This window comes from Rutidosis leptorrhynchoides, chromosome 2, assembly GCF_046630445.1.
Source record: "Rutidosis leptorrhynchoides isolate AG116_Rl617_1_P2 chromosome 2, CSIRO_AGI_Rlap_v1, whole genome shotgun sequence".
NCBI lineage: Eukaryota > Viridiplantae > Streptophyta > Magnoliopsida > Asterales > Asteraceae > Rutidosis > Rutidosis leptorrhynchoides.
The window spans coordinates 32,853,249-32,865,634 of NC_092334.1; positions in this window are offsets into that span (position 1 = coordinate 32,853,249).

Consider the following 12,386-nt stretch of genomic DNA (forward strand, 5'->3'; position numbering starts at 1 on the left):
TAAATGATCGTTGAATCAGATTCGAAGAATGTACAGTGTAACTTGTTAATGTGAATTCTAAATATTCCTTGGGTACTACCCACCCGTTAAAATATTTTCATCATTAACATTTTGTACGAATGAAATTTTTAATTACAATCTTTATGAAAATATATTTGCATATATATTTTCTTCGGAGGTAACTATGAATTTAATGAGTCAATAAAATATTCAACTCATTTGATTTATCGTTATTACTAGATTACATAATCTCCAAAACATTAGAGATTACATAATCATCATGTCGAACGAAGAACGATACGTAAAGAAGAGGTAATCGGTGTAGAATGATATGTAGAACAAAGATCATATTCGAAGTTCAGATGATGATGTTGAGGTACGTGGTGCGGATGTGATTGTTGGTGGTGGTAATGATACGGTTGGTGTTGATGCTGATGATGTCGTTGACGTCGATGATGCTACTGGTACTGAAGATTGCGAGGTTGATGTTGTTAACGGTACTGTTTATGCTGCTGGTGCTGCTGCTGGTGTTTGTAACCTTCGCACCGTGTTCTCCAAAGCCGTCACACGAGCGCGAAGTTCGTTAATTTCTGCTAGTACACCAGGATGATTGGCGGTTGGAGTGAGCGAATGAACAAGATCCGAAATATGGGATAGGATATAATCGTGACGAGATACTCGAGAAATGAGAGAGAAAATGGTTTCTCGAACAGGTTCGCCGGTAAGTGCTTCAGGTTCGTCGCCAATGGGGCAATTCGGTGGGTGAAAGGGATCACCTTCTTCTTGTCTCCAATAATTTAGTATACTACGAACCCATCCCCAATTCATCCAGAATAGATGATGAGAAATTGGTTGATCCATTCCAGTGACGCTGCCTTCGGAGCCCGAATGGAAATCCATATCAGCGTAACTGTCGGAGTCGGAGGAATTCGAACTGGACGCGGAGTTCATCTTGTACAGTCGGGGAAATGAATTTTTGGTTTGGAATAGATTATAGGAGTTGGGTTTGGTATTCTTCAATACATAATTTACATATGTATTTATAATACTCAAAATCCCGTGAATTACGGAGAATCTTTGAAATTCGTCAGGCAATGTCTATAGCAACAGATACGCTAGGATACGAATTTTGTCTATACACTATCGATGCACCAAATGCAGTAAGACGTGTCTAGACTTAAGAATACTAAGCAGGCAATTCTTAAGGATGATAAGCAGATGATTTTCGACTAGATATGATAAGCAAAACTTTTGACATGTAGACACGGTCAAAGTCCAGACTCACTAATGCATCCTAACAACTACCAGTTAGACACACTAATGCAAGGCCTGGTTCGCTAAGACCAACGCTCTGATACCACATGAGACGACCCGACCCAATCCATAGGGACGAATACAATAACATATGATAACATTGCGAGGTACTTGACCTCTATATGATACATTTTACAAACGTTGCATTTATTCTTAAAAGGAAAACTATCATTACATCAATATTTGACATTTTCGTCTAACATTTCATAATATCCAAATGACCTAATCTGTCATTTACTTATTTATATTCTCTATTGAACTCCAATGACTCGAATGCAACGTCTTTGTATCATGGCTTAAAAAGGTCCCAAGTAGTATCCTTAACATGAGCTAATGCACAGCGGAAGACTTAATTCATACCTGAGAATAACATGCTTTAAAACGTCAACATAAAGTTGGTGAGATATATAGGTTTGATGCTAGCAGCGTTATAACAATGGAACACAAGATTTCATATATAAACATTTTAATAAAAATATTCTAAGTGGTTGAGCACTTGGTAACCATACTTAACATTTAATCACGTCGCATATTCCCTTTATTATGAAATCTTACTACACCGTACCAAGGTGTAGTCACGAAACGAAGTACTGTGCAACCGTTGAATACTGGTCGTCCAGTCCGGTTGGGGTTGTCAGGCCCGATAGATCTATCAACAGGATTCGCGTTTACAATACCGCTGTAAATATTAGTTACCAAGCTACAGGGAAGTATGCCAGTGGTACAACTCAACGTAGAATATATTTTTCAGTTACTTGTGTCCATAGCGTAAAACATAAAATACATGTATTCTCATCCCGAAATATTTAGAGTTTAAAAGTGGGACTATATACTCACTTTTGTCTTGAAGATATGTAATTTCGACTTGGTCTCCGATTGATATCACGAACCTATCCATATATAATATATCAATACCTTTTCTTTTTAAACAATCGTCACATATATATACTTATAATACTTTTAATACTTTTAATAATTCCTTAGTCCGTAGTTAGCAGTCCGATGTTAGTAATTCAATTTTAATGGTTCATATTTAGTTGTTTAATAAACCCCCAATGAAATAAATAAAAACCCCCATCGTATATGTATTGGTCGAGATTAATCTTGACCCATGGTACCGTGTTGTCAAATGACGTATTGCGTACATAAAGTACCGGTGTTGTCAAATGACGTGTTGCGTACGTTCATGAGGTCTTATGATTAATCTTCTCGTGTTGTTTACGGGTGGTCCTGAAATATATAAAATTAAATCATGAGTAAATATATATGAAATATCATATTAATTAGGAAAGATATGATTTATTTAATTTTTCTCCAATTATTTTCGTTGTTAAACAAGCTTTGGACACCCGATCTTATTTTAGTCGTAGTTTCTTCGTTACAACTCCGTTTTTGTTGATTCAACTTGCCATCTCCTTGGATCGAGTCAAAATTTAAGAATATGAACTGTAAATACCATGGTTTATATTCGTGATCACAGGTTATAGTCCATACTCTAGGTGAATCTTATGAAAGTAATCATTTTTGTCATAAAAACAACATTTAATGGTCATTTTTCTAAAAATACTTATACTTTGAATTAAACCATGAAATTTTTATGTGTTAACATATTCATAAGAAATATCATTTTTCCAGAACATGAACTTCTAAATCAAAGTTCAAGATGGTTTTTAATTATCCAACCCAAAACAGCCCCCGGTTACACTCCGACGCCGTAGATTCAGTTTTAAGGTGTTCTTTGTAAAAACAAGTTGTATCTTGTTAAGTTAGCATATCATTATGATATACTACAGGTCTTGAAGTGTTTTAAAAGTTAAGTTAGAAGGATCTATTTAGTTTGCGAATAAGTTTGAAATCATTCAAACTATGTTCTAGTTTATAAATTCTTATATAGATAACTATAAACATATGAATTGAACAAGAGTTGAAGTAGAGTTTTTACCTTAAGTTTAAAATGTAAAGTTGCTGGAAAGAAGTAGTAAAATAAATTTGAGAGAGTTCTTGCAAGTGTGTGTGAAAATTGAAAGTAAAATTTGGAAAATGAATGTGTAAAAATGAGTTAAAAATGGTGCTTATTTATAGGCTTGAAAATTTGGTTTTTAGTGAAAATATCTAAGATAAGTTAAAATATATTATGTCATGAATGACATATTACACCAATAATTGAAGATTTCTATTGGTATATACCAATAGTAAATACTTCTAGAAGCTGTGTATAGTACGAGTATAATACGGGTATAAAATATATAAAGATGTTTCATGAATCATATATAATGACAAAGATGTCATTTTCCATGATAAAAGGTTGAAAATGATGTTTTCCTACTAGTATATTCCAATAGTAAATACATCTTAATACAATACATATATATTTATTTTAACTTAGAAGTTATAACGTCGTTAAGCTTTATATATATATATATATATCGTTTCGAAGTCCTTAAGTTAGTAGTCCAATTTTATGTATATAATCTATTGTTAATATATTTAATGAGATACTTAATTATCATATATTCAAGATAGATATAATCCATATATATCCGTATATATACATAAGTATATAATTAATACAAGTTATGATGTTCGTGAATCGTCGGACAAATAGATGGTCAAAGGGTAACTAATCATCCGAATAACAATTTCAAACTTTCTAGACTCAACTTTAGGGTTTTTGCTTATCGTGTCGGAACCATATAGAGTTTAGGGTTTAAATTTGGTCGGAAATTTCCGGGTCGTTACAATATACCAATAGTACATACATCTAAAAGCTGTGTATTGTACGAGTACGAATACGGGTGCATACGAGTAGAATTGTTGATGAAACTGAACGAGGATGTAATTTTTAGCATTTTTGTTAAGTAGAAGTATTTTGATAAGTGTATTGAAGTCTTTCAAAAGTGTATAAATACATATTAAAACACTACATGTATATACATTTTAACTGAGTCGTTAAGTCATCGTTAGTCGTTACATGTAAGTGTTGTTTTGAAACCTTTAGGTTAACGATCTTGTTAAATGTTGTTAACCCAATGTTTAAAATATCAAATGAGATTTTAAATTATTATATTATCATGATATTATCATGTATGAATATCTCTTAATATGATATATATACATTAAATGTCTTTACAACGATAATCGTTACATATATGTCTCGTTTAAAAATCATTAAGTTAGTAGTCTTGTTTTTACATATGTAGTTCATTGTTAATATACTTAATGATATGTTTACTTATCATAGTATCATGTTAACTATATATATATATATATCCATATATTTGTCATCATATAGTTTTTACAAGTTTTAACGTTCGTGAATCACCGGTCAACTTGGGTGGTCAATTGTCTATATGAAACATATTTCAATTAATCAAGTCTTAACAAGTTTGATTGCTTAACATGTTGGAAACTTTTAATCATGTAAATATCAATCTCAATTAATATATATAAACATGGAAAAGTTCGGGTCACTACAGTACCTACCCGTTAAATAAATTTCGTCCCGAAATTTTAAGCTGTTGAAGGTGTTGACGAATCTTCTGGAAATAGATGCGGGTATTTCTTCTTCATCTGATCTTCACGCTCCCAGGTGAACTCGGGTCCTCTACGAGCATTCCATCAAACCTTAACAATTGGTATCTTGTTTTGCTTAAGTCTTTTAACCTCACGATCCATTATTTCGACGGGTTCTTCGATGAATTGAAGTTTTTCGTTGATTTGGATTTCATCTAACGGAATAGTGAGATCTTCTTTAGCAAAACATTTCTTCAAATTCGAGACGTGGAAAGTGTTATGTACAGCCGCGAGTTGTTGAGGTAACTCAAGTCGGTAAGCTACTGGTCCGACACGATCAATAATCTTGAATGGTCCAATATACCTTGGATTTAATTTCCCTCGTTTACCAAATCGAACAACGCCTTTCCAAGGTGCAACTTTAAGCATGACCATCTCTCCAATTTCAAATTCTATATCTTTTCTTTAAATGTCAGCGTAGCTCTTTTGTCGACTTTGGGCGATTTTCAACCGTTGTTGAATTTGGATGATCTTCTCGGTAGTTTCTTGTATAATCTCCGGATCCGTAATCTGTCTATCCCCCACTTCACTCCAACAAATCGGAGACCTGCACTTTCTACCATAAAGTGCTTCAAACGGTGCCATCTCAATGCTTGAATGGTAGCTGTTGTTGTAGGAAAATTCTGCTAACGGTAGATGTCGATCCAACTGTTTCCGAAATCAATAACACATGCTCGTAGCATGTCTTCAAGCATTTGTATCGTCCTTTCACTCTGCCCATCAGTTTGTGGATGATAGGCAGTACTCATGTCTAGACGAGTTCCTAATGCTTGCTGTAATGTCTGCCAGAATCTTGAAATAAATCTGCCATCCCTATCAGAGATAATAGAGATTGGTATTCCATGTCTGGAGACGACTTCCTTCAAATACAGTCGTGCTAACTTCTCCATCTTGTCATCTTCTCTTATTGGCAGGAAGTGTGCTGATTTGGTGAGACGATCAACTATTACCCAAATAGTATCAAAACCACTTGCAGTCCTTGGCAATTTAGTGATGAAATCCATGGTAATGTTTTCCCATTTCCATTCCGGGATTTCGGGTTGTTGAAGTAGACCTGATGGTTTCTGATGCTCAGGTTTGACCTTAGAACTCGTCAAACATTCTCCTACGTATTTAGCAACATCGACTTTCATACCCGGCCACCAAAAATGTTTCTTGAGATCCTTGTACATCTTCCCCGTTCCAGGATGTATTGAGTATCTGGTTTTATGAGCTTCTCTAAGTACCATTTCTCTCATATCTCCAAATTTTGGTACCCAAATCCTTTCAGCCCTATACCGGGTTCCGTCTTCCCGAATATTAAGATGCTTCTCCGATCCTTTGGGTATTTCATCCTTTAAATTTCCCTCTTTTAAAACTCCTTGTTGCGCCTCCTTTATTTGAGTAGTAAGGTTATTATGAATCATTATATTCATAGATTTTACTCGAATGGGTTCTCTGTCCTTCCTGCTCAAAGCATCGGCTACCACATTTGCCTTCCCCGGGTGGTAACGAATCTCAAAGTCGTAATCATTCAATAATTCAATCCACCTACGCTACCTCATATTCAGTTGTTTCTGATTAAATATGTGTTGAAGACTTTTGTGGTCGGTATATATAATACTTTTGACCCCATATAAGTAGTGCCTCCAAGTCTTTAATGCAAAAACAACCGCGCCTAATTCCAAATCATGCGTCGTATAATTTTTTTCGTGAATCTTCAATTGTCTAGACGCATAAGCAATCACCTTCGTTCGTTGCATTAATACACAACCGAGACCTTGCTTTGATGCGTCACAATAAATCACAAAATCATCATTCCCTTTAGGCAATGACAATATAGGTGCCGTAGTTAGCTTTTTCTTCAATAACTGAAACGCTTTCTCTTGTTCATCATTCCATTCAAATTTCTTCCCTTTATGCGTTAATGCAGTCACGGGTTTTGCTATTCTGGAAAAGTCTTGGATGAACCTTCTGTAGTAACCAGCTAGTCCTAAAAACTGGCGTATGTGTTTCGGAGTTTTCGGGGTTTCCCACTTTTCAATAGTTTCTATCTTTGCCGGATCCACCTTAATACCTTCTTTGTTCACTATGTGACCGATGAATTGAACTTCTTCCAACCAAAATGTACACTTTGAAAACTTAGCGTACAATTCTTCCTTCCTCAATACTTCTAACACCTTTCTCAAATGTTCACCGTGTTCTTAGTCATTCTTTAAGTAAATAAGTATGTCATCAATGAAAACAATGACAAACTTGTCAAGGTATGGTCCACACACTCGGTTCATAAGGTCCATGAACACAGCTGGTGCATTAGTTAAACCAAACGGCATGACCATAAACTCGTAATGACCGTAACGTGTTCTGAAAGCAGTTTTTGGAATATCATCTTCTTTCACCCGCATTTGATGATACCAGGAACGTAAGTCAATCTTTAAATAAACAGACGAGCCTTGTAGTTGATCAAATAAGTCGTCAATTCTCGGCAGTGGATAACGGTTTTTGATGGTAAGTTTATTCAACTCTCTGTAGTCAATACACAACCTAAATGTACCATCTTTCTTCTTGACAAACAAAACAGGAGCTCCCCACGGTGATGTGCTTCGTCGAATGAAACCACGCTCTAAAAGTTCTTGTAATTGGCTTTGCAGTTCTTTCATTTCGCTGGGTGCGAGTCTGTAAGGAGCACGAGCTATTGGTGCAACTCCTGGTACAAGATCTATTTGAAATTCAACGGATCGATGTGGGGGTAATCCCGGTAATTCTTTCGGAAATACATCAGGAAATTCTTTTGCAATGGGAACATCATTGATGCTCTTTTCTTCAGTTTGTACTTTCTCGACGTGTGCTAGAACAGCATAGCAACCTTTTCTTATTAGTTTTTGTGCCTTCAAATTACTAATAAGATGTAGCTTCGTGTTGCCCTTTTCTCCGTACACCATTAAGGGTTTTCCTTTTTCTCGTATAATGCGAATTGCATTTTTGTAACAAACGATCTCTGCTTTCACTTCTTTCAACCAGTCCATACCGATTATCACATCAAAACTCCCTAACTCTACTGGTATCAAATCAATCTTAAATGTTTCGCTAACCAGTTTAATTTCTCGATTCCGACATATATTATCTGCTGAAATTAATTTACCATTTGCTATTTCGAGTAAAAATTTACTATCCAAAGGCGTCAATGGACAACTTAATTTAGCACAAAAATCTCTACTCATATAGCTTCTATCCGCACCCGAATTAAATAAAACGTAAGCAAATTTATTGTCAATAAGAAACGTACCCGTAACAAGCTCCGGGTCTTCCTGTGCCTCTGCCGCATTAATATTGGAAACTCTTCCGCGGCCTTATCCATTCGTGTTCTCCTGGTTCGGGCAATTTCTAATAATGTGGCCCGGTTTTCCACATTTATAACAAACTACATTGGCATAACTTGCTCCGACACTACTTGCTCCACCATTACTCATTCCGACACCATTTGTTCCTTTTGTTCTGTTAACCCCTGGTCCGTAGACCTCACACTTCACCGTGCTATGACCATTTCTTTTACACTTGTTGCAAAATTTGGTGCAGAACCCCGAGTGATACTTTTCACACCTTTGGCATAGCTGCTTCTGATTGTTGTTGTTGTTGCGGTTATTATTGTTGTTGGGATGATTGTTGTAGTTGCTGTTATTGTTGTTATTGTTGTTGTTGTTGTTGGGCCGTTTGTTGTAGTTGCGATTGATGTTGCGATTGTTGGGATAATTGTTGCGATTATTGTTGTAATTGCTGTTGTTGTTGTATTGGTGATTCTTATCACCGTTTTCCTCCCATTTTCTTTTGACTTTCTTCACATTGGCCTCTTCAGCAGTCTGTTCTTTAATTCTTTCTTCAATCTGGTTCACTAGTTTGTGAGCCATTCTACATGCCTGTTGTATGGAGGCGGGCTCGTGTGAACTTATACCTTCATGGATTCTTTCCGGTAATCCTTTCACAAACGCGTCGATCTTCTCTTCCTCATCTTCGAATGCTCCCGGACACAATAGGCACAATTCTGTGAATCGTCTTTCGTACGTGGTAATATCAAATCCTTGGGTTCGTAACCCTCTAAGTTCTGTCTTGAGCTTATTGACCTCGGTTCTGGGACGGTACTTCTCGTTCATCAAGTACTTGAATGCTGACCATGGTAGTGCGTAAGCATCATCTTGTCCCACTTGCTCTAGATAGGTATTCCACCATGTTAACGCAGAACCTGTGAAGGTATGCATAGCGTACTTCACTTTGTCCTCTTCAGTACACTTACTTATGGCAAACACCGATTCGACCTTCTCGGTCCACCGTTTCAATCCAATTGGTCCTTCGGTTCCATCAAATTCCAAAGGTTTGCAGGCAGGGAATTCTTTGTAGGTGCATCCTACACGATTTCCTGTACTGCTAGATCCAAGGTTATTGTTGGTATGTAGCGCAGCCTGTACTGTGGCTATGTTTGAAGCAAGAAAGGCACGGAATTCCTCTTCGCTCATATTCAAGGTTTGTCGAGTAGTCGGTGCCATTTCCTTTAAATAGTCAAATGAAACAAGTTAATCATACAGAATATTAAGAGTAGTCAATAGTATCTCGTAGCATAATATGAACTCATTTATAAAAGCTTTTTCTTCATATTAGCGTTTTATAAGTTTAAATTCGGGTAGTACCTACCCGTTAAGTTCATACTTAGTAGCTAATATACAATTCAACTACTACAATTCTATATGAAAAACTGATTATAATAATATTTCGCGTTCAAACTTTTACACAATATTTTACAAACTTACAATACCGCTTATTTTACATATAGCATGAAATATAGCACACAATAAATTTGATACAAGATGGTTGTGAAGATAATTCTAGCTAGTACACAAGTCGTTCAGCAAAGGCAATAAAGACACGTAATTCATACGTCCAGAAACAAGTCATGCATTCTGGTTTTACTAGGACTACTTCCCATCCTTGGTCTTGTGGAACATAACCGTTATGGCCGTTGATAAGACAGCGTGTTGTAACGTCATCAAAGGGACGAGGGTTATGTAATATCCAACAGTCCCTTAACAATCTAAAAACCTCATTTCTTACCCCAATTACCGACTCCGTCACTTGTGGGAACGTTTTGTTTAATAGTTGTAGCCCGATGTTCTTGTTCTCACTTTGGTGAGAAGCGAACATTACTAATCCGTAAGCATAACATGCTTCTTTATGTTGCATGTTAGCCGCTTTTTCTAAATCACGAAGTCCAATATTCGGATATATTGAGTCAAAATAATTTCTTAACCCATTGCGTAAAATAGCATTTGGGTTCCCCGCAATATATGCGTCAAAGTAAACACATCGTAACTTATGGATTTCCCAATGTGATATCCCCCATCTTTCGAACGAAAACCTTTTATAAACCAAGGCATTCTTGGAACGTTCTTCGAATGTCTTACAAACTGATCTCGCCTTAAATAGTTGTGCCGAAGAATTCTGACCGACTCTAGACAAGATTTCATCAATCATGTCTCTGGGTAGGTCTCTTAAAATATTGGGTTGTCTATCCATTTTGTGTTTTTATACTGTAAAATAGACAAGAGTTAGATTCATAAAAAAAATTACTTATTAATACAAGCAATTTTTACATATATCATAAAGCATAAGCACACTATATTACATATATTACACCACACGAATACAACTATCTTATTCCGACTCGCTTGTTTCTTCTTCTTCGGTTTTGGTTCGTTTTGCCAAGTTTCTAGGGATATATGATGTTCCCCTAATACGAGCCGTCGTTTTCCACATTGGTTTAGAAAAACCTGGTGGTTTAGAGGTTCCCGGGTCATTGTTACAACTTAAGGACTTCGGGTGTTGACGATACATATAAAGTTCATCGGGTTTGGAATCAAATTTCTCTATTTTTATGCCCTTTCCCTTATTGTTCTCTTTTGCCTTATTAAATTGTGTTGGGGTAATTTCTATAACATCATCGGATCCTTGTCGGGATCCGATTCATCGGAGAATTGGTAATCCTCCCAATACTTTGCTTCCTTGGCGGAAACACCATTGACCATAATTAACTTTGGTCGGTTAGTTGAGGATTTTCTTCTACTTAACCATTTTATTATTTCCCCCACTGGTTCTATTTCTTCTTCCGGTTCCGATTCTTCTTCTGGTTCCTCTTCGGAAACTTGTGAATCAGTCCACGAATTATTCCAATTTACATTTGACTCTTCATTATTATTAGGTGAGTCAATGGGACTTGTTCTAGAGGTAGACATCTATCACATAATATCAAACGCGTTAAGAGATTAATATATCACATAATATTCACATGTTAAAAATATATAGTTTCCAACAAAATTTGTTAAGCAATCATTTTTCAAGTAAACACGGTCGAAGTCCAGACTCACTAATGCATCCTAACAAACTCGATAAGACACACTAATGCAAAATTCTGGTTCTCTAAGACCAACGCTCGGATACCAACTGAAATGTCCCTTTCTTATTGATTAAAAACGTTCCATATTAATTGATTTCGTTGCGAGGTTTTGACCTCTATATGAGACGTTTTTCAAAGACTGCATTCATTTTAAAACAAACCATAACCTGTATTTCATCAATAAAGGTTTAAAAAGCTTTACGTAGATTATCAAATAATGATAATCTAAAATATCCTGTTTACACACGACCATTACATAATGGTTTACAATACAAATATGTTACAACAAAATAAGTTTCTTGAATGCAGTTTTTACACAATATCATACAAGCATGGACTCCAAATCTCGTCCTTATTTAAGTATGCGACAGCGAAAGCTCTTAATAATCACCTGAGAATAAACATGCTTAAAACGTCAACAAAAATGTTGGTGAGTTATAGGTTTAACCTATATATATCAAATCATAATAATAGACCACAAGATTTCATATTTCAATACACATCCCATACATAGAGATAAAAATCATTCATATGGTGAACACCTGGTAACCGACATTAACAAGATGCATATTTAAGAGTATCCCCATCATTCCGGGACACCCTTCGGATATGATATAAATTTCGAAGTACTAAAGCATCCGGTACTTTGGATGGGGTTTGTTAGGCCCAATAGAACTATCTTTAGGATTCGCGTCAATTAGGGTGTATGTTCCCTAATTCTTAGATTACCAGACTTAATAAAAAGGGGCATATTCGATTTCGATAATTCAACCATAGAATGTAGTTTCACGTACTTGTGTCTATTTTGTAAATCATTTATAAAACCTGCATGTATTCTCATCCCAAAAATATTAGATTTTAAAAGTGGGACTATAACTCACTTTCACAGATTTTTACTTCGTCGGGAAGTAAGACTTGGCCACTGGTTGATTCACGAACCTATAACAATATATACATATATATCAAAGTATGTTCAAAATATATTTACAACACTTTTAATATATTTTGATGTTTTAAGTTTATTAAGTCAGCTGTCCTCGTTAGTAACCTACAACTAGTTGTCCACAGTTAGATGTACAGA